This window comes from Phacochoerus africanus, chromosome 11 (genome assembly GCF_016906955.1).
Source record: "Phacochoerus africanus isolate WHEZ1 chromosome 11, ROS_Pafr_v1, whole genome shotgun sequence".
Taxonomy (NCBI): domain Eukaryota; kingdom Metazoa; phylum Chordata; class Mammalia; order Artiodactyla; family Suidae; genus Phacochoerus; species Phacochoerus africanus.
The window spans coordinates 109,412,572-109,440,252 of record NC_062554.1 but is presented as its reverse complement, the minus strand read 5'-3'; positions in this window follow the sequence as shown (position 1 = coordinate 109,440,252).

Genomic DNA, 27,681 nt, shown 5'->3' with positions numbered 1-27,681 from the left:
TAATCACTCCTGTGCATCATGAGTTTCAAAGCCAGAGTGGCACAAATACCCATTCAATATTGTTGGTCCCATCACGCTTGAACTGACTACTTGGAGCCCTGAGAGTAGCCCCTAAACTCCTGTGAAGACATCACTCCCTACACTGTCCCTGCCAGGATGTCCTATTTATACTCAATCCTGATACAACTCCCTCTAAATAACCAGATGCCTAGAAAGAGACATTGGCATTTCTTGCAGAAAAAGAAAGAAAAAAAAAAAAAACCTCTAAAATTCACATGAAACCACAAAAGACCCACCACTGCCAAAGCAATCCTGAGAAAGAAGATGGTCAAAGAAAGAAAATAGTCAAAGAATGAGGTAAGATGGTCAAAGAAATATGAGATTCCCAGGTCATTGTCCAAAATTGCAATGATTATTATGTGTACAGTTTCGGTTAACCAAGAAAGTAAGCATTTTGCAATTCTAGAGTTATCAGTAGAGTTGTTGTACTAAGATCAAAGTTTAAAGTGGCATGAACATTTGGTTGTGTATGTATTAAACAAATAAAATTGGAGCTATAAAGAGATACAAAGAAGAAGTATTAATAAATGCTATGATCTTCAGCAAAGATTCTTTCCCTTTCTGGTCTTCACTTCAACTGTCTGTATAATGAGTAGTTTGAATTAGAGTATCTGGAAGTTTATTCGTACATCTGAGATATGTTGTTTCCATTACTCAGTGAGACTAACTGATTATAATAATCACCAAAAAATGGATGTCTATGTATATATTAGGCAACGAGTATCACTTAATTTTGGAAGTACCAATTACTTTCTCTGTAGAGGCCATTTTGGCTTTATTTATGTATTTTTTTAAAAGACTGGAGAAAACGAGTAGTATAAAAAATCACTCTGGTCTGATATCAGAGATTTCAAACATCTCACACCTTTTCACAAATCTCTAGGTCATCAAGTGTCATCAAGTTCTCCAGATGATTATGATGCATTCATTTCCTTTTGATGAGAATAACTGAGAGAAAGATGGACACACTGCTTTCATAGTAGGTTCTCCTTTTTTTCATGGAGTGGAATTCCTTTTATAGGTAGATTTATGAGCCTAGAGCCAAAAATCTTACTAGACTATTACAGGTACAAAATATTGCATAATTTTGTTAGAATATCATCATACAAATTCCAATGTGTTGTGAACTAAATTAACTACCGTAACTAAAGCTCAATTGCCTATGGGAGTTAAGCATGTATTCTAAGTAAATAAAAAGAGACAGGGAAGTTGCTATTTTTGTCTGTTGGCCAAATTAACTCCAAAGCCATCAATTTGCCTCCTGTTCCCTAAAGTCTTGTGCATATGAATCATCTGGGACTATTGCCAAGTTCAGGTACTTTTGCAGTAGGTTTGGGGTGGAGCCTGCAAATCTGCATTTCTAACAAGATCTCAGATAATGCTGTCATTATCATGTCTAAGTACCACACTGAACATAACTCTATATAAAAAGACTAGTTTTTATTAAACTGAATTTTGAAAACTCAGATATCAGGTGTTTAAAGACCTGTCATTCTTCTCTTTGGCCAGTGGGCTTTTATTCTTCCATACCACATCAGTTTAATAATAATATAACAAATTGCATTTCTCTGGTTCCCTCTGAATTAGCAATCTTGGGAACCTAAGCCGCAATGAGATTCTCTTCAGCTATTTCCCAATGGTTGGCTCATGCAGGACAGCAAACACATGCTTTCCACCTGCCTTGTAGCATTTGCCAGTACCCTCTGCTCTTGTCCCAACTGCTTGAATGTCTCTGGGACTTTCCTAGGACAGATATGCAATATCCAATGCTCAGGGTCCAGCCAAGGGACTTACCATTACTTCAACTGAAGAAAGTCACCTATGTCAGTTTCCATTGCATCCTTCTTAGCAGTAACTTGCACCAGTTGGGTGTCATCTCATTCTATTAAAAGTTCCTTTTTTCCTCAGATCTGGTCCACTATTAGGGCTAAGCTTTAGCCCTTCAGATCTCTTTTTCCTTGAGACTCAGAAGGCTGCTGACCACTTCATGCAAATATCACCTTGGCTGACCATTGTCACAAGGCCACCAAAACCATTGGAATCATGGACTGATGACAGTTTAGACTCAGGTTGGGATCCTCATGGACAGTATAATATAGTTTCAGCATGGGCAAGGGAAAATAATAACCAGTGTTTATGGAGGGCTGGGAGAGCAGACGAATTACCTGGTAGTACATGGAAATAAGCATCTGTAACTGATGAATGAGTAGGGCAAGCCAGCATTACACAAGAAGCTTTATGCCACCACTGGGACCACTGGCAAAATTTGAAGCAGCAAAAGGCAAAGAAACCTGATGCATAGCAATGATTCACCATTAAGGATGGTCTGGCTCCCAGTACTGATATTATTAGAGGTTCAGCTGCATTTGACTAAAACACGAATCTAAGCTTGGATTATCAGAAATTAACCTACCAAATATAAGAGTATTCCAGACAGACAAGAAAAAAGATTGTATGATAGTGATGGCCACATGCAGCAGTATTTGACCTGAATCAACTGGAATATAATTTCCTGTCCCAAGGATGCTAAAAACAGGATGAGCCCAACATGCTGAGGTCATGGGAGTGGGCAGTGGTGGGCTAGGCTCTCCCCCCGGGATGCCCAGGGGTACTCCCTCTGCCAAAGATGATGTATTTAAGCATCTTAGGATCTCTCTTTTTTTTGAAGCTCTAGAAATAAGCCTTTCCCTTCTTTCCTAGAGCTCATGGTTATAAGGAACAGCCTTTATACAGGTGATTCTTTAATGCAACGAAAACGGAGTTGGTAATGTTAACCAAAGACACAAAGTATATGCAAGGAGGTAATTGAACATAGATTACAGAAGTCCATAGTGTCCCCTTTTGTAAAAAGTCTTCTGAATCAAGTATCTTTCTATTCTATACACTTCTGTCTCCTTCTCAAACCTAACCTATTTACATGAGATAGGTTAGGTTTGAGTGAATATTTTCCTCCTAGGAATAATTTATACTCTCCGGGCTGAACTTCTCTCTCCTGCCCACCTCAGCATTTTGTCTCTCTCTTATCACCAGCAGGTAGTGAAATGAAATGATCCATTTCTCACTCTGTCTTCTGCTTCCTTTTAAATAGTCGTACTTCCTTTTACTTCATTTTACTTTCTAGACCAAGAGTATTTGCTATTTCCTGGAGCATCCAGAGTGGTATGGCTTGTTTGCCCATTTGAAATGAGCTGGTGTGCAAAGTGACAATGCACAAGATGATGAGGAGGTGCACATGGAGAAGGCAGTTCTCCAACCCACACTTCTGGCTTACATTTTAATATTGGAATCTGTGAACTATACCATTGCCTACCTTCTCAGAAGGTCTCTGGATCCAGGAATGGCGTTATTAGTAATGTATTCTACAGTCTTCCAATAAAAGACATTAAATAAAGGGGAGACTGTTTCTAACAGGTAATATTAAAACGTTTACTTTCACATGCACTTGCTTTAACCAGCTTGAACAAATTAGATATTCCCTATAGACTGTTCTCATTGGTAATTCTGTAATAAAAGATTCTAGATATTGTGCATTTCAGACACTGGCATTATGAATTTTATTTCAGAAGTTCAGTAATCGAGTATTCATTATCTAATTATAATTAAAATCCACGATTCCCTTAAGAATGCTTATAACTCTTTAAACAAATATGAACTTAATTAAAGGAATTAAATTAGGAGATTAAAATTATTCAAAAGGGGTAAACTTTGTTCTTAAAGAACTGTAGAATGGAATACTAAGAAAGAAGACAATAGGGGAATGCAACAGAAAATTGGTAAAAAGAAACAGAAACAAAAGAGACAGATCCCTAATGTGTTAGGTGGAAGAATATTGTATTAATTTAATTATTTAACTATGGAAAAATAAATAACATGAAGAGCCTAGTAAGCTATATGCTGTCTGAAGATTAGAGCTAGGACTCAATAATTTTTGCATTCCCCACCGATGGCAGGGCTTGAAACCTAGTGGACTCTTAATATTTGTTGAATAAATAATGAAGAAAATTCTGCCTAAAAGTTCTAATAAGTAAGCTCATGAGTCCTTTGTCAAGTCAGCTTATACATACAGTGTTGAAAGAAATTTATATTTGGATCGAATTAGAATGTATGCACTTGAGTGAGAATGTTAGTTTATGTGCTCTTGGCATTAAGTTTGAAGCTGATGAAACTGCAGGAGACAGCTCTTCTTAGAGGAAGAGTTGGAAAATGCTTAGTTGTCCCTTTCTGTCTCAAACCCTTTCCTGCTAGAGACAGAGATGATTCCTCACTACCAGAGAGAGAAAACATGAGCCTAAAGCAGAACTAGCCTACTTTTTACACATACTGAGTTTGTGTACCAGTGATAACTAAATATTAAAGGGGAAATGATTATGAGCCCTTTGATGGACAGATAGCATTGTAAAGGGAAGTGATGATGACAATTTTAATAATAGTTAACATGAGTTCCCCTTGTGGCTCAGTGGTTAAAAACCCAACTAGTATGTATGAGGATGCAGGTTCAATCTTTGGCCTTAGGGGGTTAAGGATCTGGCATTGCTACAAGCTGCAGTGTAGGTCATAGATGTGGCTGAGATCTGGCACTGCTGTGGCTGAGGCAGTAGCAGCTGCAGCTCCAATTCGACTGCTAGCCCGGGAACTTCTATATGCCATGGGTATGGCCCCAATAAGGAAATATATACATATACATATACATATATATATACACATATATGTATATTTATTTATATAGAAATACATATAATAGTATATATATATATATAGTAGTTAACATTGTATTGTACCATATGAAACTGCCATTTTTTAATGTAAAATGCAGTTGAATATTGGCAGTTCATATGGGCTAACCTAATATTTATTGAACACTTACTTTGTGCATTCAACTTTGTGCTAGGCAATACTGAGTAATTTATATTCAGTTAACTCATTTAACTTTCAGCCAGAAAAAATTTTAATAGACAAAGGAGTTGAGATTTAGATTAGGTAAATGGCCCAATGTGGAAGTAGGATCTAGGACATAGTTTGACACCAGACCCCCATTTCTTAAACAGAATTCCATCCTGCCCAGGAAAAATATGGATATTGTAAATGATATAATCAAAATTCTTATCTTCTGATCACTTAATTTTTTGGTCATGCACATGGCATGTGGAAGTTCCCTGGCCCAGGAATTGAACCTGTGCCACAGTAGCAACCTGAGCCATTGCATTGACAACACTGGAACCTTGATCCACTGTGCCACAAGGGAGCTCCCCTGATCACTCAATTATGATCACAAAAATGTGACAGTAGAATATACTGTGTTGAATTCACAATGCAAATTTACTGCATCTGGAAAGGTGGAATTCACTTATAACACAGAGATGATTTCCACTTAAATAGCAAGGAAAGGTCTTATGGCTACAAAAATGAGTAAGATGTAGTCTTTATTCAAGAAAAGAAGGTCACATCGGAGTAATGAGGACAGTAATCATTACAATCATATTTTTCTTGGCCACAAGTTCCAATCTAAAAGCAAGAAAAATAAAACAAAAGATATGAGAATATATAGTAGGAATATACCATGGAGAAAATAGATAAATATTTGAAACCAGGCAAGTCCCAGAAAATCCCTAATCTGTATGATCTGGAACTACAATGTCAGTATGGATGGATTGCTATGGGAACCCAGATTAAGAACAAGAATTCATTTTGGAGATGTCAGGGAAGGTTTCACAGAAGAGATGACAAGTGGACAAGAATGAGTGGAATTTCAATAGGCAGAAAAGAAAAGGACATCTCAAAAAAGGGGACAGTCTGTGCAAACAAGAAAGTATGAAAGCCAACAGCAGCGTTGAACAATGATAAATGGTTTGGATGTCCAGGAAGCAAGGACTGAATACTATATTATATTCTATATGACCCCATCCTCCTACCCCCAGAGCGCATGGAATGTCCAAAGGGTAACTTAGGCTCACATTGTGAAGGGACCACAAATGGGAATTTCAACTTTGTCCTAGAAAGCAATATTGAGCCACAACTGTTTTTCCTTCTTGAGCTGTAACTTTTACAGAGTGAAGTGTGCAAATATTAAGTATATAGTTCAGTCCCTTTGTGTGTTGGGATACTCATGAAATCATTGCCTGGATGATCAGCTCCTAAGTTTTGTGTACCCACCTCCTGGACAATCTCCACCCCTATTCTGACTTCTGTTACCTTAGCTGATCTTTACCTGTTCTTGACCATCAAACAAATTGAATTGTCCAGTATGTATTCTTCTGGGTCTTTTTTCCTCAGTGTTTTGTCTTTGATATTCATGATGCATTTGGATATAACTATGGCTCATTGTCTTGGCTGTGCTGTATTCCATTATGTGAGTCTGTCACAATTTATTTATCTTTCCTCTCTTGATGGATATCTGGGTTGAGAAGCTTCTCATTTTTGTCCCATGGAGGGAATACTAAAGTAATGGGCCTTATTACAGAAGCGCAAGTGTTGTTCTATACTAAGTGATCAAGACACACTGTTTTTGTGTGGTGGGAACAAGTACACACAACAGCCAACACAGCATCTACAATTAAGATAAGTACACACCAGTGCTCTCTACTTTTTTGTTTCTCAATCTCACCTGTTAAACTCTGTAAATGATTTGCCATTTAAGCTGTATTTGAGAAGCCAGAGAATCCCAAAAACCATCCTTCACAGACTGGTACAGTGCAGAATGCTGTTTCTCAGGATATCAATATGTGTGTTGGAGAATAAGTCCCTTTTCCAGGATTCTGGATTAAACAGAGTTAAATAGGATTTACTCAGTGTAGGGAATGTCATAGTCTTTATTGTACTAATTGGTATTTTGCATCTCTAAGAACGGAATATAAAACATATTCAGCATTTACCACACTTGAGAAACCAGAGATCTTTTTTCTTCCCAGAAAGCTCATAATCATCTCCTGGAATTAATGTTTCTATAACTCGAAGTGAAAAATTACATACAACTGTATGAACTTAGTTGTGAATTATGTCACCTCCTCCCAAAATTCATCTGTTAATGCCCTGACCTCCAGTGTGACTGTAGTTGGAGATAAGGCCTTTGAGGAGATAATTAAGTTTACATGGGGTCATAATGGTGGAGCCCTAATCCAATAGAACGGGTATCGTTATGAGTAGAGGAAGGAACACCAGTGCTAGCTTGATGTCTCTGTGTGTAACAGAGGAAAGGCCATGTAGGGACTTAGTGAGAAGGCGGCCACCTGCAAGCCAAGAAAAGAGGCCACACCAGAAACTCTTATGGCACTTTGATCTTGGACTTCCAGCATCCAGGACTGTGAGAAAATAAATGCCTGTTGTTTAGGCCACCCAATCTATGAAGCCTTGTTATTGCAGGCCAAGCAGACTGACACAACCTCTAAATAAGGTGAGGATCAGTCATTAAAATCACGTGCACTTCAAGGAAATAAAATGGCTATCCCCAGATTTCTTTGCATCCCTTTCCTTTTCCATTTTCAGATTATTTGCAAACTGGCTACTGGGCCTCTCACAAGAATGTGGCAACTTTCCCTTCTGGATCCTCACAAGAGCAAAATAAATCTACACAAACAAGACACTCATATGCTTTATTCTCGCCATAAAACTGCCACTACCTTGAGTTTTACATTGTTCAAAATTTGCATAGCCTTGCAAGCTCAGGCTTACTCACTCACTCCTTTGATAATATTTGTTATCCCTCAATTAACATTGATGGATTTTTATTGCCTTTCTTCTGAGGGGACGATTTATATGCCTTTTAATTTGTGTAAGTTGGACCACATCATAAATGATTCATCCTCTAAATTCTGAAGTAAGCTTGCCAAAGAGATGACCTTATTTATTAAAATCTAATTAACTGAAGTTTTAGAATGTCCCCGAGTGGGTTACTGAATTTCTTGTCTTTCTCCAAACCTAACAAACATCAAAGCCCCAGTTGGCTAGAACCACAGGGCTCCAAACCTCACTGTGAAGTTACCCAGTTAGTTCTTCTTGCAGCCCTTTTCTCCAAAAGTGCAAGTCCAAGAATCTTTTCCCAAAACGTGTTGGCTCTCATATTTCAGAAAGGCCAGGTGGTCCTCACTTGATTAGTTGTGATTTGAAGAAACAGAGCAGGTACTCTTTGTTCGCTGCATTAGAAATAAGAGGAAGCTGCACTTGTTATTTATACTCCCCAGCTATGGCCAGAATGTCCTAATTATGTGCTACCTTAAGTCAGTCTCTGGTCAAGGTTGTATGCCATCTGTACTTTACTTATAACCATAGGACATTCATGGGTTTTGCTTCCAAGCTTGGAAAATAGCGTTGGCAAATTGATTATAGACATATGTGTTAAAACATAACTGATTCATCTTCCAGTGGATAAACACAATCTCCTAGTGCTACAAACTCTTCCAGCTTACATCCTATTGCTTCTTCCATTTCTCATTTCTCATTCCAACTTCAAAAATAGAGTTTAGGGTTGGTCTCTACCCTCTCATTTCTCATTTGATCATTGGTCATTGAAGATTTTCTTCATTTCTCTCCTGGAAGTCTTTGAGATATGTCCACCAATGATGTCCATATTGATACACCCAATGTAGATGTGCGATATTTAATAAAATTGATCACATTTTTCTCCTTGAAGTTCTCTACTGGCTTATATTACACATAATTATTTTGGCTTTCTCCCTCCCAAATTTCAGATCATTTATTTTCAGCTTCCTTGGGTCATCCTTCTTCCTTCATACTCGAGACTGATAGCAATTTTAAGCTTCTTTCTGTGGCTGTCTGCTGCCTGGCACTAGTTCAAGTTGCTAAGTGGTGTTTTGGAATTTTATCTTTATTAGGACCATCTCATCCCAAAGAGTAAGTGCTCTTCCTTATTCTAGCTGAGGCCTCTTTCACTTGTTTACATCCCACAGCATCTTCAAGATATTGATAACATGAAAACAAATATCGATCATCTTAAGGGCCCTACAGATTCAGAAATAGATAAAGGAAACCACTTTCACCTTCAAAGAAGTCTTTTGTGTGCACTAGGGGAGCAAAATGCCAAGATGAAGTGGGAGTGACAAAATATGTCAAAGATGATGGGATCTTTGTAGAGAAAAGGCTGTTGTAATAATCAATATAAGAATCATTTCTATGGATTTTTGTTACTCGGAAGGGGCTTTAGAAATGACAATGGGAAGAAAAGTATGTTTCTTAGTTAAAAGAAGAATACTTCTATCATTGACAAATAGCACTTTTTAGGATGGTGAAATCCACAAATTAAAAATTCAAGGTATATTGGACTTTCTTCTAAGGCCGGATTCATCAAAACTAATGCTCTTGTGAGTAATCAATTTAAGTAAAAGTTTAGGTAGTGGAGAGTCTGATTACTGTCTTTCATGATTGTGAAGACTTGTGGGGATAGGAAGGAATACTCTATCCAGAGAATAAATCAGATGAAAATTCGATGTTATAAAAATTAGCTAGGTTTAGGATATTTTTCATATCCAAGGAAAGGATCATAAATTAGGTTTCTTCTGTTATCTTGCAGTTTCAGCACTGGCTCCCAGGCTTTGTACTAGACTTACGTGTCAGGCACACCCATATTCTAAAGCTAAGTACAGCTCTGACTCAATTTTCTACCTCAGGTGACATAAGAAGCCTAAAAATTCCTGGAGAAGTTTAAGAGACCAAAGGCAAAGACTTGTTTGCAGAGTTAGTTAGCATATTCTATCTAGTTCTAACTATGCTGTAATTTGGGGAGTGGGAAGGGGGAAACTTCACGAGAATGGGTCAGAGAACTAGAGTTAGAGAGAACAGGACCAACTTACATCACCGTAGAGTATCCCTGACTAGCTTCAGGGTGAAGGGACTCCATGCCCCCCTTTCAGAAATCTGTGAGCCAAGGATGTATTATGTGGAACCTTTGGAATGAAGCCAGCCACAAGCTACCTTGAAAGGAAGGGCCATCGAGCCAGGAGCAAGACTGATGAGCAGAGGGGAGTCAGAAGTGATTGATGTGTCTGCATTTGTCTGTTGGTTAGAAATAATGCTTTAGGAATAATGCAAGAACACAGAACATCCACCTTAATTTTTAAAGATATACAGGGCCAGTATAAGTGAGGGTTTTCCCAATCACCACTTTTGAGATGCTAGAAGTTGGTCTTGAAAATACATGGAAATATCAAGGAGGCTACACATCAAGTCCTCCATCCTTGTCAGTTGTATATGAGGCACAGTTTTCAAAAACACAAGGAACTTTGCTTAGAGAAAACCTGAGTGTAAAGTAAACTTTAAATAGTACAAAGTAGTCTTCTGTTCAGTGAAACAATTTTCCTATGTGGTAAAAAAAATAGATTTTCATATCATTTGTAGAAAAACAATTGAAATTATTTTAGCAGAATTTGAAAATGTAAACATTCATTTTCTCTTCTTAAATTCTAGGTTGGTAGAGATAGGTCTGTTTTTCTAGTTCTGCCACTAATTAGTTGAATACCTTACATCAGGCATAGTTTTATTCCAAATCTGTTATCTCATCTGAAAAATAAGAGTGATAACCAGATAATCTCTCAAAACATGTTGGCTTCTGTGCTAATAGTTTGTGGGGAAACTATATCGAATGACGAAGTCCTATTCTAAAAGGGCTACCAGTAACCCCATGGCACTGAAAAATAGACCTAAACTTTATGATTTATGCCAAATGCTTAAGTTTGCCGTATTTATTCAGATGATTACTGCTAGTTTTCTATAGAACAAAGAAAATATAAGTAGAATCAAAGAACTGCAAGGAAGGGAAAAAAAAACATATTTTCCTCCACCCATCTTAGGCTCTCCAGGTGGGGTCCTCCAAATAAGCAAGAGAAAAACAAACGGAAGCTTATTAACATGTACGTCATTCATGTACCTATAGGAGTACCCAGTGATGAATAAGCCAAAGGAATGGTTAGAACTCGGGTTTATATACCATGTTAAGCCAAAAGATAAGGAGTTTGGTACTTCTGGATAAAGGAGGAAAATTATGAGCAGGTAACCAGGACAAGTATGATAATTTAGTAAGACTAGTTATCCATGTTTAAATCAGTACTGTCTCCACTGAAAATAGTCACTAAGACTCCTTTTCTTCCAGGCGCAAGAGAGAGAGACATCTCTACAAATGAAAATTTCCTTTACAAAAAGAAAACATGAGCTCTGTTTTTAGAACTTTTCCTGTGTCTACTGATGTTAATGGCCTTTAGCTCAAAATACTCTATATGCCAAAGAGGCATACTTTGAATTACATATTCTGATTCCCTTCAGAACCCAAATATATATCATATCTATGTAAATAAACAATATCCCATGTAAATTTAGTAACATACTTTTACATAGAGGCAGAGTTGAAATAGGATTCCTGTTTTTAAGATCTAATTCTTTCCACTATATTAATTGTATATGAAACTTCTAATTGCATACTACTTTTTCTGAAGAAAAAATAAAACCTCAATTACAGAAAAGAAATAATAAAAGTATTTCAGGAGCATTTAAGGAACTCCAATTATAAGAAAGATTTCTTTCTCATTTCTCACCGTTGATAGTAAGCATATACTGATTACTATTTTAGGATTTTGCTTAGTCAAATTCTGTGTTTATTCATGTATTTATTCAATCATGAAACATATGGAATGAGCCACTTTCAAATGCTTACTAGTATTTGGTTTATAAAGTTGCAAGAGACAATGTATCTGGCCTCAGGGAACTTGCATTCCAGAAGGAAAATCAAAGAAGAACAATTTGCATGGAATCCTGAAATAGTTACAAAAGCTTTCTAAGAGATTCTAAACTGAGCAGATAATTACCATGCATTTACAAAAGACCTAAGCTATTCCCACTGAAAAGGAGTAATTGAATATGTAATTACTTTCATTTCATAGGGGACATAGACAGGGATTCTAAAAATCTAATTGTGATGGTTGTTTTCTTAATTACTCTAATTGCTTTGTAAAAAACACCACCTTACATCCACTGAGGAAAGCTCAATAGTCAATGGTGACTGAAGACGCCATTAGAAGTATTTTAAGTTCTACTTTATTGCGCATCGGACAGCTTGTTGTTTATTTCAGCTTCTGATGATTCTACTAGGCTGAGCTAGATAGCCCCCATGTGTTTTATGAACAAAGGCATTGACTTCTGGTCATGAGTTTTATAAATGAACATAGAGGAACTGGCCACCCTGCTCCATGGTGATGGTGGGACTGCCTTTTTAAGAATATGTAATTGCCTCGATATGATCATTTCAGTGATGCTAGGAATATTTCCCTCTCTCACCAATCCAACTTCCATCGTTTATGGAGGTCTGATTTCTGAGAGCAATCTTGTCTCATTAAGTCATTGTTTCTATTAAACATTGAATGAAAAAAAATAGCTTGTCATATTATTCTCTGAAAACTGCTTTTAATAGGGTCAAGGATAGAAGAAGCATAAGAGCATTAACTTCCTGTTAAAGGAAAGGCAGTGGATGGAGTTGCCACTGTGGCTCAACAAATCTGAATAGTATGCGAGGGGATTCAGCTCCAATGCCTGGCCTTGCTCACTGGCTTAAGGACCTGGCTTTGCCATGAGCTGCAATATAGGTCCCAGACGTGGCTTGGATATGGTTGCTGTGGCTGTGGCATAGGCTGGAAGCTGTAGATCCAATTTGATCCCTAGCCTGGGAACTTCCATATGCCACGAGTGTGGCCCTGAAAAGACAAATAATAATAATAATAATAATAATAATAATAATAATAATAATAATAATAAAGGAAAGGCAGTGGAGTGCAACATCCTCAGGCAAAGAAGATGTAGAACGATGGAGTTTAGGACCAAAAGAAGGAGGATTAGGAGGAGGGGTAAGAGGAAACAGAGAATAAATATTCTCATTTACTTCAAAACAAATGTTTTTTATTATGATTTTTATTTTTTCCATTATAGTTGATTTACAGTGTTCCGTCAATTTCTACTGTATAGCAAAGTGACCCAGCCATACATATATATATGTATATATTCTTTTTCTCACATTATCCTTCATCATATCCCATCACAAGTGACTAGATATAGTTCCCTGTGCTATAGAGCAGGATCTCCTTGCTTATCCACTCCGAATGCAATAGTTTACATCTATTAACCCCAAACTCCCAGTCCACCCCATTCCCTCTCCCTCCCCCCTTGGCAATAACAAGTCTGTTCTCCATGTCCATGAGTCTCTTTTCTGTAAAAACAAAATAAGAAATGAAAAAGGAGAAATCCCAACAAATATTGTGGAAATACAAAAAAAAAAAATACGATAATATTATGAACAATTACATGCCCACAAATTTGACAACCTAGAAGAAATGGACCCCTTTCTAGAGACATGTAGCCCATCAAACTGAATCAAGAAGAAATAGATCAATTGAACAAACTGACCACTAGAATGAAATTGAATAAATTTCAGAATATGTAATAAAAACAATCCCTGCAAATAAAAGTCCAGAACCAGATGCCTTCACAGGCAAATTCTACCAAACATACAAAGAACTTATACCCATCTTTCTTAAACTTTTCTAAAAGGTTGAAGAAGGAACACTCCCAAAGACATTCTATGAAGCCATCACCCTAATACCAAAACCCTAAAAAAATACTACCAAAAAGAGAAAATTATAGACCAATATCTCTGATGAATATAGACCCAAAAATTCTCAACCAAAATTTAGCCAACTGAATACAACATATAAAAAAGACCATGCACCATGACCAAGTGGGATTCATCCCAGGTTCACAAGAATGATTCAACATATCAATCAATGTCATACACCACATTAAAAAGTCAAAAACTATATGATCATCTCAATAGATGCAGAAAAAGCGTTTGAAAAAGTCCAACATCCATTCATGATCAAAACTCAAAACTCGTACCAGAGAGGGTATAAAGGGAACATACCTTAGCATAATAAAAGCCATTTATGACAAACCCACAGCAAATAAATTACTCAGTGGAGAAAAGCAGAAAGTCTTCCCACTAAAATCTGGAACAAGACATGGATGCCCACTCTCACCACTTTTATTCAACATAGTCTTGGAAATCCTAACAACAGCAATCTGTCAAATAAAAGGAATAAAATGTATCCAAATTGGAAGAGAAGAGGTAAAATTGTCACTGTATGTGGATAAAATTATACTGTATATATAGAAAACCCTAAGGATTCCACACAAAAACTACTTGAACTGATCAATAAATTCAACAATATAGCAGGATATAAGGTTAACATTCAGAAATTGGTTGCATTTCTGTATACCAAAAAAATTAGAAAAGGAATGTAAAAATACAATACCTTTTAAAATCATACCCCAAAAAATTAAATACCCAGGAATAAACCTGACCAAGGAGGTGAAAGATTTATATGCTGAGAACTATAAAACATTAATCAAGGAAATTAAAGAGGATTCAAAGAAATGGAAAGATAGTCCATGCTCCTGGGTTGGAAAAGTTAATATCATAAAAATGGCCATACTACCCCAAGCAATCTGCAGATTCAATGCAATCCCTATAAAATTACCCATGACATTTTTCACAGAACTAAAATAAACAATCCAAAAATTTATATGGACCCACATAAGACCCAGAATTGCCTAAGCAATCCTGAGGAACAAAAACCAAGCAGGATGCATAACTCTCCCAGACTTCAGGCAATATTACAAAGCCACAGTAATCAAGACAGTGTGTTACTGGTACCAAAACCAATATATAGACCAATGGAACAGAATAGAGAACCCAGAAATAAACTCAGACACCTATGGTCAATTAATCTTTGACAAAGGAGGCAAAAATATAAAATTGGAAAAACAATCTTTTCAGCAAGTGGTGCTAGGAAAACTGGACAGCCGCATGTAAATCAATGAAACTGGAACACACTCTCACACCGTGCACAGAAATAAACTCAAAATGGCTCAAAGACGTAAACATAAAACACGATAAAACTCCTAGAAGAGAACATAGGCAAAACATGCTCTGACATCAGCCATACAAATGTTTTCTTATGTCAGACTCCCAAGGTAACAGAAATAAAAATGAAAATAAACCAGTGGGACCGAGTCAAACTGACAAGCTTTTGCACAGCAAAGGAAACCATAAAAAAAAGACGACCTACAGAATGGGAGAAAACAGTTTCAAATGATGCAACTGACATGGCTTAATCTCTAAAATATACAAATAACTTATACGACTCAACACCAAAAAAAACAACAACCCAATTGAAAACTGGCAGAAGACCTGAATAGCCATTTCTCCAAAGAAGAGAGACAGATGGCCAATAAACACATGAAAAAATGCTCAACATCACTAATTATTGGAGAAATGCAAATCAAAACTACTATGAGGTACCACCTCACACCAGTCAGAATGGCCATCATTAACAAATCAACAAATAACAAAGGCTGGGGAGGGTGTGGAGAAAAGGGAACCATCCTACACTGTTGGTGGGAATGTAAATTGGTACAACCACAATGGAAAACAGTATGGGGGTACCCCAGAAAACTAAATATAAAACTACCATAGGACCCAGCAGTCCCACTCTTGGGCATATATCTGGACAAAACAAATGTTTTAACTAAAACTCTTAGGTATGAATTAGTAAATAATTAGGTAGTATTTGATATTATACCTAGAAGATATATACATCTCGTTCCTGGGTAGGTAGAATCTATCTCACTTTATGAACAGATATGCTTCTTTTTTTTTTTGGCTTTTTGCTATTTCTTTGGGCCGCTCCCGCAGCATGTGGAGGTTCCCACCGTCCTACGCCAGAGCCACAGCAACGCGGGATCCGAGCCGCGTCTGCAACCTACACCACAGCTCACGGCAACGCCGGATCATTAACCCACTGAGCAAGGCCAGGGACCGAACCCGCAACCTCATGGTTCCTAATCGGATTCGTTAACCACTGCGCCACAACAGGAACTCCCAGATATGTTTCTTAATAGTTAATTGGAAATCAAAATTTGTCAGGTTCAAGTGTATATCTCTATTTCCTTGTACCTTCAGATTTACACGGATTATATGAGGTCATCTGTGGGAAAGCACTCTGGGTATTTTAAAACTTTAAACAACTGTAGGTTATTTATGTATTTTTGATTTAAGAGATGGACAGAATAAGAACAATGCAAAGATCCTTTAATAAAAATAATACCATTGAATCTGACATCTGTAATGGATATTATTAGTAAAATAGTTAACTATCCATGAAAACTTGGGAAAATTCTTAGGGGTTTTTTACCTTTTGACCTACTTTTTCATTGTAAGTATTTAAGGTGTACAACCTGATGATTTGATGTAGGTATATATTCAGAAACAAAACTCAGAAGTGGAATTGCTGGATCATATCTAGTTCTATTTTTAATTTTTAAAGGAATTTCTATACTGTTTTCCATAGTGGCTGCACTAATTTACCTTCCAAGACACAAGGGTTCCCTTTTCTTCACATCCTTGCCAATACTTGTTATCTGTTGTCTTTTGATAATAGCCATTATGATAGGTGTGGGGTAATACCTCATTATGGATTTGATTTGCATTTCCCTAATGATTAGTAATGTTGAGCATCTTTTCCTGTGTCTTTTGACCAGCTGTATGTCTTCTTCTGAAACACATCTCTTCAGGTCCTCTGCCACTTTTTAACTGGATTGTTTGTCTTTCTGATGTTGAGTTGTACACATTCTTTGTATATTGTGTATATATTAACTCTTTAAGGACATAACATTTGCAAATATCTTCTCCCACTCAGTAGACTTCCTTTTCTTTTCTTTTTGCTTTTATTTCCTTTGCCTGAGGAAACATATCCAAACTTGCTAAGACTAGTGTCAAAGAAAGTACTATCTATGTTTCCTTCTAGTTTTATGATTTTAGATCTTACATTTAAGTCTTTAACCCATTTTGAGGTCATTATGTATATGATATGAGACAGTAGTCCAGTTTGATTATTTTGCATGTACTTGTCCAATTTTCCCAACATTGTTTATTGAAGAGGGTGTATTATCTCCATTGTACATTCCTGCATCTTTTCTCATAGAATAATTAACTATGTAAGTTTCGATTTATTTCTGAGCTTTCTATTCTGCTCTGTTCATCTCTATGTTTGTTTCTGTGCCAGTACCATATTGTTTTGATGACTATAGCTATGTAGTATAGTTTTAAATCAGGGAGTGTGATACTTCCAGCTTTGTTCTTATTTCTCAAGATTGGTTTGGCTATTTGGTGTCTTGTGTTTCCATACAAATTTTATAATTATTTGTTCTAGTTCTGTGAAAAATTCCATTGCTATTTTAATAGGGATTACATTGAGTCTGTAGATTGCCTTGGGTAGTATGGTTATTTTAACAATCTTAATTTTTCCAATTCCCTTTTTTAATTTCATCTTAAATGTCTTTCATCAATGTCTTATGGTTTCCCAGTATAGGTCTTTTATTTCCTTGGTTGGATTTATTCCTAGATATTTTATTCTTTTTGACACATTGTAAATGAAATTGTTTTCTTAATTTCTCTTTCTGATAATTATTGTCAGTATATAGAAATGCAACAGATTTCTGTATATTAATTTTGTACCCTACAACTTTGCTGTATTCATTTATAAGTTGTGATTGTTTTTGCCATGTCTTTAGGATATCATGTCATCTGCAAACAGTGACAGTTTTACTTGTTTCCAAAGCCTTTTCAGTTTGGATTACTTTTATCTATTTTTCTTGTCTGATTTCTGTGGCAGACCTTCCTGTACTATGTTAAGTAAAAATGGTGAGAGTGGGCATCTTTGTCATGTTCCTGATCTTAGGGGAAATGCCTTCAGTTTTTCAGTGTTGAGTATGATATTAGCTATACATTTGTCATAAATGAATGGTCTTTTTTCTCTTGAGGCATGTGCCCCCTACAATCACTTTGTTGGGAGTTTTTAATCATAAATCAATGTTGAACATTTTGTTTATCATTCAGTCACTTTTTTGAGGGGGTGGCAGCCATGGCATGTTGAAGTTCCCAGGCCAAGGATTAAATTCAAGCTGCAGCACAGACCTACATCACGGCTATGGCAACATCAGATCTTTAACCCACTGTACAAGGCTGGGAATGAAACCTACCCCTCAGCAGTGATCCCAGCCACTACAGAGACAATGCTGGATCCTTAACATGCTGTGCTACTGTGGGAACTCTGATACGTCTTTTGATTGAACTCGGATATGTATTTTGAAGTGTAATATTCCATTTACACTTAAAGTGATTATTGAAAGGTATCCACTTATTGCTATTCTGTTCATTATTTTCAGGTTGTTTTGCAGTTCTTTTTTAATCCTTTTCTTCTTTTGACCTCTCCCCTCATGATTGGATGCTAACAGTCATTATGTTTGGATTCCTTTCTCTTTTTTGTGTGTGCATTTATTATAGATTTTTGATTAATGGTTACCATGAAGTTCATATATAACAGCCTGTGTGTGTGTGTGTGTGTGTGTGTGTGTGTGTAGAAATAGATATATAGATGCATATACCACTGATTATTTTAAGTTGCCAACCTTTTCAGTTTGAACACATTTTAATAACTCTACATTTTACTCCTTCTATGTTTGTTTTTTGACATATTTCCCATCTTCGGGTTTTATTTTATTATGAATATAGGTGATTTTATTACTTTTGTCTTTTAACTTTCCTATTAGCTTTATAAGTGGTTGGTATACTACCTTTACTCTATGTTTGCCTTTACCAATGAGATTTTTGCTTTCTAAGTGTTCATATTTTTATTTTTGATCTTTTCTACTTAGAGTAGTCCCTTTAACATTTGTCGTAAAGCCAGTTTAGTGGTGCTGAACAATATTAGCTTTTGCTTATTGGTAAAACTCCTTACCTATCCTTCAAATATGAATGAAAACCTTACCAGGTAGAGTATTCTTAGTTGTATTTTTTTTCCTTTCATCACTTTAAATATATTGTGCCACTCCTACTGGATTGCAAAGTTTCTGCTGAAAAGTCAGCTGAGGGTCTCATGGGAGTTCCCTTATAGGTAACCAGTTAATTTTCTCTTTCTGCTTTTAAAACCCTCTATCTTTAAATTTTCCATTTTTTTATTAAATTATTATTATGTATTTTGATGTGTACTTCTTCAGGTTCATCTTATTTAGGACTCTCTGTGCTTGCTGGACCTGGATGCCTGTTTCCTTGCCCAAGTTAGGAATGTTTTCAGCTATTATTTATTCATATAAGTTCTCCTCTCATTTCTCTTTCTCCTCTCCTTCTGGTTTCCCTATACTGCTGATGTTAGTATGCTTAATGTTGTCTCAGTTGTCTTTTAAACTGCCCTCATTTTTTAAATTTATTTTTTCTTTTTCCTGTTCAGCTTGGGTGATATCCACTACTCTATCTTTCTGAGTTTGCTTATCTGTTCCTCCATATCATCTAACCTACTGTATCACTCTTATTTTCTAGTGTGTTTTTAATCTTAGTTATTATATTGGTCAACTCTGCTTCTTTATATTTTCTAACTCTTATTTAAACTTCTCACTGTATTCATCCATTCTTCTACCAAATTCATTGAGCATCTTTGTGATCATTACCTTGAACTCTTTATCAGGTATATTGCTCATCTCCACTTTATTTAGTTCTTGCTCTGGAGTTTTGTCTTATTTCTCTCTTTAGAACATATTCCTCTGACTCCTAATTTTACCGAATTTCCTGTAGCTTATTTCTATATGTAAGTAAGGTAGGTCAGTTACATTTCCCTATCCTGAAGAAGCGGCCATGTGAAGGAAACATCCTGTGGGTTCCAGAAGCAAACTCTCCTTTAGTCACAAGACCTATATGCTGTATGGGTGCCCACTTTGTGAGCTACATGGCCCTTCTGTTGTATTGGGGCTGACGACTGAGAATATGCTGATATGCAGGGCTGGTCCTCAGCCCATTTGGCTGCCAGGCCCTGCTTTGTGTAATGTCTGCTTACCTGCTGGTAGTTAGAGCTGAGTCCCAAGGCAATTGGCTGTGCATTCCAGGCACTCCTGAGGCCAGTTCTGGCCTACTGGTGAGAAAGGCCAAATCCTGGGTGATTGGTTGCAGGGCCTGGGGGAACCCAGAACTGTTGTTGGCTTGCTGGTAGGTGGGTCCATATCCAGCACAGCTGGCTGCCGGTCTGGGAGTATCCAGAGCTGGTGCCAGCCCATTGGTGAGAGGGTAAGTCCAAACACTAATATGTTAGAGGGAAGACTCAAAAATGACACTTGCCAGCACTAACGTCCTCATGCCAGAACAAGCTCCCCAAAATGACTACTGCCAGCATCTATACCCCCAGGAGGAGTCCTAGTTGTTTCTTTCCTTTCCAAAAAGCTCTTCAAAATTAGCAAGTGGGTCTGACCCAGACCCCTTTCAAAATACTGCCTCTGCTCTGGACTTAGCGGGTATGAGATTTTAAATGCATCCTTTAATATCAGAGTCTCTATTTCCTATAGCTCTCTGGCTCTGTTGTACATAAGCCCCACTGGGCTTCAAAGCCAGATATTCTGGGAGCTTATCTTCCCAGTGCAAAATCCCTAGGTTGGGGGCCTGAAGTGAGGCATGGACCTCTCACTCCTTGAGGAGAACCTCTGCAATTGTTTTTCTACCACTTCCAGGTTATCTGCATAGGAGTGTGAGTCTTAGCTATTCTATTTTCTCTCCATCTAACCATCTTATGTTTCCTTCTATGTATCTTTAGTTGTGGAAAATCTTTTCTTCTAGTCTTCAGATTGTTCTTATGGTTCAGTTCTTCTGTAATTAGTCGTAATTTTAGTGTGACCCTGGAAGGAGGTAGATTCAGGCTCTTCCTTCCCTGCTATCTTGGCCACACCAATCTGACCTACCTTTCCCGAGTACTTGCTATAGAAAAAGTATAGTTTACTTTATATAAAGTAGCATAATGTCTGGGGATGGCTATTAAGAGACAGAAAAGATCCAGAGAAAAGGTACAAAAACTTATAGGTAATGTGAACATACTATTTTAACCAAATATTACACAAAACACTCCAAAAAGATTAGAAATAGTCCTTGAGATGAAGACTTGGTACTATAAAATATTGGTGCTTCCAGGATATTACAGTTGCAAATGTTGACAGTTGAAAAGAATTTTACTTTAAGGCATGTCCTGGAAAACCATGGATGCTTGGTTTTTGATAAATGAGATACAGTTTCTACTTAGAAGTAGTTTGGGGTGGTGGCATTTATAGCAGTTGGGGTAAAGTGTATGAATTCTGAATGAAGAATTAGGATGAGACTGGAACATGAGTGAAATTTGTGGAATGTCCAGTGCCATTTTAAAATCTTATCGCACGTAAAGAAATGTTTATAGAGACCACGATGTGGAGAGAAGACTGAATAACAGTGTCCTAGAAAGGGTGTTCTGAGATTCTATGCAGGAATCAAGTTCAGGGGAATATGTAAATATTGATATAAATTATATTTTTAAACAATGTTATTGGAGCATAGTTGATTTACAATGTTGGGATAATTTCTGTACAAGAAAGTTGTTCAGCTATACATGTACACATATCCTTTCTTTTTCAGATTCTTTTCCCATATAGGTTATCAGAGAACGCTGGGCAGAGTTCCCTATGATATTAAGCAGGAGGATATAAATTTGAAAAGCAGAGTAAAGCCCCTAAAAAGGAGTCAGTAAAAATTTCATAGTCCCAGGATCATAGTTACAAAGGAGAAGACTCCAAAGCCAGGAAATATATAATTCCATATACTACTACCAGTGAAATGTACGCAAAGGAAGAGTTTTTCCCACTGCCAATTAGTATTTGCAACTATCTGCATTTTTTTTTAATGACTTTACATACCATAAGATTCATCCATTTTAAGTATACAATTCAAGGATTTAGTAAGTTCACTGAGTTATGCAGCAAATCACCACGGTCCGGATTTAGAACATTTCTGTTACCACTGTAAGATTCCTGTTTACCATTGATCCTCATTCCCATTTCCAGCCCCCCACCTCCACACCCAATAATCTACTTTCTATCTTTATATATTTGCCTTTTCTGGACATTTCATATAAATAGAATTATAGCATTTGTGGCCTTCTGTGTCTGACTCCTTTCACTGAGCATCATGTTTTTGAAGTTCATTCATTTTTGCCATGTGTATCCATATTTTATTTCTATTATTGCTGAAGAATATTCTATTCTATGGATATACTATATTTTATTAATCTATTTGCTAGTTAATGGACATTTGGGTTGTTTCCACCTTGGGGCTGTTATAAATAAAGCTGCTAAAATCATTTACCTAAAAATCTGTGTTTAGACATTATGCTTTCTCTTAGGTAGATATCCACAAATGGAATTATTGGGTCACATGGTAAATCTATGTTTAACTTTTTAGAAACTACCAAACTTCTTTCAAAAGTGCTTGCACCACTTTACAATCCCATCAGTGATGCATGATGATTCCAGTTTCTCCAAATACTCATAACACTTGTTACTATTTGTCTTTTCCATTATAACTGTTCTGGTAGGAGTAAAGTGGCATCTCAGTTGATTTTTAATTGCGTTTCTCTAATAACTAATAATATTAAGCTTCTTCTCATGTGTTGATTCCCCATTTCTATGTATCTTTTTAAATTTTTTTTATTATTTTTATGTATTTATTGATTTTGCCTTTTATCACCACACCCGAAGCACAAGGAAGTTCCCAAGCTAGGGGTTGAATCAGAGCTGCAGCCACTGGCCTATGCCACAGCCATAGTCACATAGGATCCGAGTTGCATCTGCAACCTACACCAGAGCTCACAGCAACGCTGGATCCCTAACCCACTGAGCAAGGCCAGGGATCACACCTGCATCCTCATGGATACTAATCAAATTCATTTCCACTGGCCCACTACAGGAACTCCCTCTATATCTCTTTCTAAGACATCCTCTTAGGTAAAACTTTGATTTCCTGAATTCTTTCAGAAATTTCTACCATAGGTGATGCTGTGATAGAAATGCAGGAACATTCACTGACTGTAATTCTGCCCATTTTTTGTTTTAAGGAAACAAGTACTTCTTAAACTTCACAAGGGAGAAGTATTATGAAATATACTCAGTGTGGTAACTTTCATAACATCTGTGGAAAAGAATATGCAAAGTGGCAGAAACTTGGAATGGTTATTTTCCTTTAGGGTTTGATTTTCTTTTCTTTTTTACTGAGCGAAGGGCAAGACCAATATGCCTAGAGACCTGCTGGCTTTCTCAGAAGGGTAAGAAAAGAAGGCAAAAGAAGAGCAGCAGGGTAAGAGAGTCCCTCAGGAAAATAATACTGAAGCAAAATAACAGTAATGCCAGGTTAGAAAAGCAAACTCTGTAGAATGAAGTTTTCCAACACTGAGAGAAAGATTATGCAAGAGACTGGGTTCAGGGCCTATTTGAAATGGATGATAGAATTTTTCTAATGTACCAGCCTAGCAACAGAGGTAATTCGATTATGCTCATATGATAAATAGTTACTGAATATCTCCCTAAATTAGATTGACCTCAATCATTATAGAGCATATCTTTCAATGAAGACTTGTTTTGCTTGCTAAATAATTTTCTAACAGGTGCTAAGGTAGAAGCCTTATAGGTGTTTGGAAAGGTGCCTCTCCAGATCTCAGTTTATTTTCTACTCACCCACACATTATTTTTTGGAATTTGATTGTACCGTAGGATCACATCAAAAACATTTTGTGAGCCAAACCACTTTATTGCCACCCATGAATTTGTTTCCACAACCACTTTGTACCCAGCAGATTTGACTGTTTTGTGAGTTTTACACAGTTGAAAACTAAATATAGAACTACCATATGACCCAGCAGTCCCACTCCTGGGCATTTATCTGGACAAGTTTTTCATTGAAAAAGATACATGCACCTGTATGTTCATTGCAGCACTATTCATGATAACCAACATATGGAAACAACCTAAATGTCCATAGACAGATGAGTGGATTAAGATGTGGTATATATACACAATGGAATACTACTCAGCCATTAAAAAGAACAAAATAATGCCATTTGCAGCAATATGGATGGAAGCAGAGACTCTCATACTAAGTGAAGTAAGTCAGAAAGAAAAAGAGTAAGACAAATACCACATTATATAATATCTGGAATCTAATATATGGCACAGATGAACTTATCTGCAGAAAAGAAACAAACTCATGGACTTGGAGAACAAAGTTGTGGTTGCCAAGGGGGAAGTTGTGGGCTGAACTAGGAGTTTGGGGTTGGTAGATGTAAACTTCTGAATTTGGAGTGGATAAGCAATGAGATCCTGCTGTACAACACAGGGAACTATACCTAGTCACTTGTGATGGAATACGATGGAGGATAATCAGAGAAAAAGAATGTGTGTGTGTGTGTATGTATGTGTATATATATATATATATGCCTGGGTCACTTCCTTGTACAGCAGATATTGGCAGAACATTGTAAATCAACTATAAATAAAAACAAAAAAGTGAAAATAAATGAATATCTCTAAGAACAGGAAAAAATAATAAAAAAATAAAAATTATGCTTCCACTTTTTGAAAATGTGCAGATGTATAAAATCTTATAAGGCTGTGCTCATACCAGTTTTGGCAATAAGATTCCATAATGATTGGAATATTTCCAAACATCTGCTTTCAAAATGCTCTTATATTAGCAGAAGATTCATTATAGTTACTTTCTCAGTCATTGTAAGTAAACCAACAATACCGAGAGTCAGATAAGGATGTTGAGCATCCTGACAAATGACTGCCTGCTGTATAGTGCAAAGTCAATCAAAAAGTTAATTATTAACTGGGAGTCCCTGCTATGGAGAAGTGGGTTAAGAATCCAACTGCAGCAGCTAGGTTGCTGTGGAGGCATGGGTTCGATCCCTGGCCTGGTGCAATGGGTTAAAGGATCCAGTGTTGCAGCAGCAACAGCATGGGTCACAGCTGCAGCTTGGTGTCAACCCCGGCCCGGGAACTTCCATGTGCCGTGAGTGTGGCCATTAAAAAAAAAAAAAAAAAAGGTAGTTAGTTATTAATGAAGTTTAAGTTCCTTCCCACTGTTAAGAGTAAGTAAATGTCAATTAAATGGTTGTTTCCCTACCACAGAGTTATTATTATGCCCCTTCCCTAGCCCTACACTCAAGTTGCACACTAGGCCACCGTAATCATCAGTGGGACATTTGCTCAATAAATGCCCAAAGGAAAAATGGATACTGATGATTTGGAATGAGAGTGACAAGCTTTTTCTGTAAAGGGCCAGATACTAAATCTTCTAGGCTTTGAGAACTTTATGGTCTCTGTCACAACTAGCCAGTTCTATTGATGGAGAGTAGAAGCACCAAAGACAATATTAAAAGAAATTTAAAAAGTGACTTTATTTCAGTAAAACTTTATTTATACCTGAAGGTCCCCAGGAATGCAGCTCATTCTAGTAGGTCGTCAAATTACAGTGTTGGTAAGGGTGTTTTCATTTATTGCCCCTTTGAGAAACATTAAATAGCAAGTTTAATAGCATAGACTTTGTTCCCTCCCTAACATGATTTTAACTGATAGAATTTCTAATAGAAGTTGTATTTGCAAATGATTACAGACTGGATCATCAGTAGCTACAGGGTGAATAAGAATCACAGTGCCTTTCTGCATGATCTTGGTTTTGATTAAAAAATTTTTTAGCTTTATCTTGGAAACTCATTGAAATAATTAAGGCAGTGGAAAATATATTTGTTTGAGGTCCACTGGCTAAATTCTGTGACTCCTTCCTGGGTTTCTGTGGGTCCTGACATGTGAAGGAAACGTATATTCACTGACATTCTAGGAGGTCAGAGGAGCAAGAAACTTCCTAACAGAATGGCATTTCAGAGGCAGGCTTCCAGGTTGGTTCTCCTCAATTCCATGCACTATCTGCCAAGAGATGCAAATGGAAGATCTTTAATCTGATTAGTGAACTCTTTCTCCTATTCTTCTATCATCTCCAGTCAGTTTCCTTTCCTGTGATTGGCTGTACATACAGCTTCAAAATTGTCATTTACATTCAGTCTGAAGAGTGCAAAAAATCATGCTAAAAGGCAAGTTTGTGGAATGACTTTACACTGATTTTTGCTTCACCTCAGTCTAGCCCCAAATGAAAGGATCTCTCAGCCACAGCAGCATAAAAATAGGATGAGCAGGCAGAGATTTCCTATTAAGGTGAAATCTGTGCTACACCATAACTCATGTGGGCTGCATCTCCAAGAACATCTCCTGTAACTCTCTGCCTCATCCTAGAATCTGTACTTTACAACTAGCCTTGTCCTCTTCCTCAGTTTAGGGTGGGTATGAGGTTGAGTTAGGAGACCTGAAACAAGATAAATATAAACAGGAGAACAAATCAAGGAGAAAAACCAAATTGGGCTTGCCTCTCAACTCCGCTCCTCATTATAGATAGAAATAGACACTTAGCACCTGCTCGGTGTTGGAAACTTCGTATAAACTCTCAGCTGTTAAAATAAACAAGAAGACATGAAAGAACAAAATGTGTCTCTTATTTAGCTGATACACAGCAGGGGAGAAAGCCTTTCAACTGACTTCTTCAAAGCAATTAAAGAGACTAGGGGGATTTTAATAGGGTTTTGTTTCTTATTTTATGCAAGAGATCAAGTTGACTTTGTTAAACTTTTTGATTCCCTGAGAGTAGCAGCTTTGCACATGTGCTCAGTGTTTGATGCATGTGCTTCAAGCAAGGTTCCAGTCTACCCTCCACCTGAAATAGTGTACTGTGTATTGACTGTGACTCTCTGGAAATCAGGATGTCAGTTCTGTTTTCCAGACAGCAAAGAGGTCACTGTTGCTTCTGAGCTGTATACTACAAGACCACCCAAAGGCAGTGGTCCACTTTAAACTGTGGTTCTTTAGTGAATCTCCGAGCATTTATTGACATATGGTCAGTTGTTAGACAACTTAAAAAATTATCAGAAAAGACATGTTTCTAACATAGCCACCTCATGCTTTTCTATCTTTCCCTATGATTCAGGAGGAAAGACGCTGGCTTCTTATCCTACAAAGATCACCTGCCAGTAAGCCAGGTGGTAGTTGGAGATACTGACCGGCAAGGCTCAGAAGCCAAACTGAGTGTGGGTCCCCTGCGCTGCCAAGGAGACAGTAAGTGTGCCTGCAGCTGTGGCTTCAGCTTCTTATCAACTTTAAAAAGTGTTTCCCAGCAAATCAGACTTGCTTTTTGGTATAAACAGAGCCAACAGAGGGCTAGGTAGACCTTAATACACAAAGGAGGATGACAGCCATAAAGCTTCCGGCACAGGAGCCTAGATGTGGGTACATAATGTACATATCCATCTTCCTTGTATATTCGTATGTAATAAATGTGACTACCTAAGTTTATAGTGATATAAGTAGCAATGCTAATAGCATGAAAGTGGCACTCAACAGCTGTGATTCCACTGAGCGCTGCTGTTAATGCCATTAGCATGACTATTTATATCACCATAAACTCTGTTTATGGTGATATAAATAGTAGCATTATGGCTTAATGTATCATTGTAAACTTGGATTATGGTCATATAAAGTTTGACATTATGGCTATCAAATTTCATCATCATCAGAGCTTGATGGGCTCATGTAATCCAAAGATGGTTTCTGTAACTACATCTTGCTTGCAGGATTCGG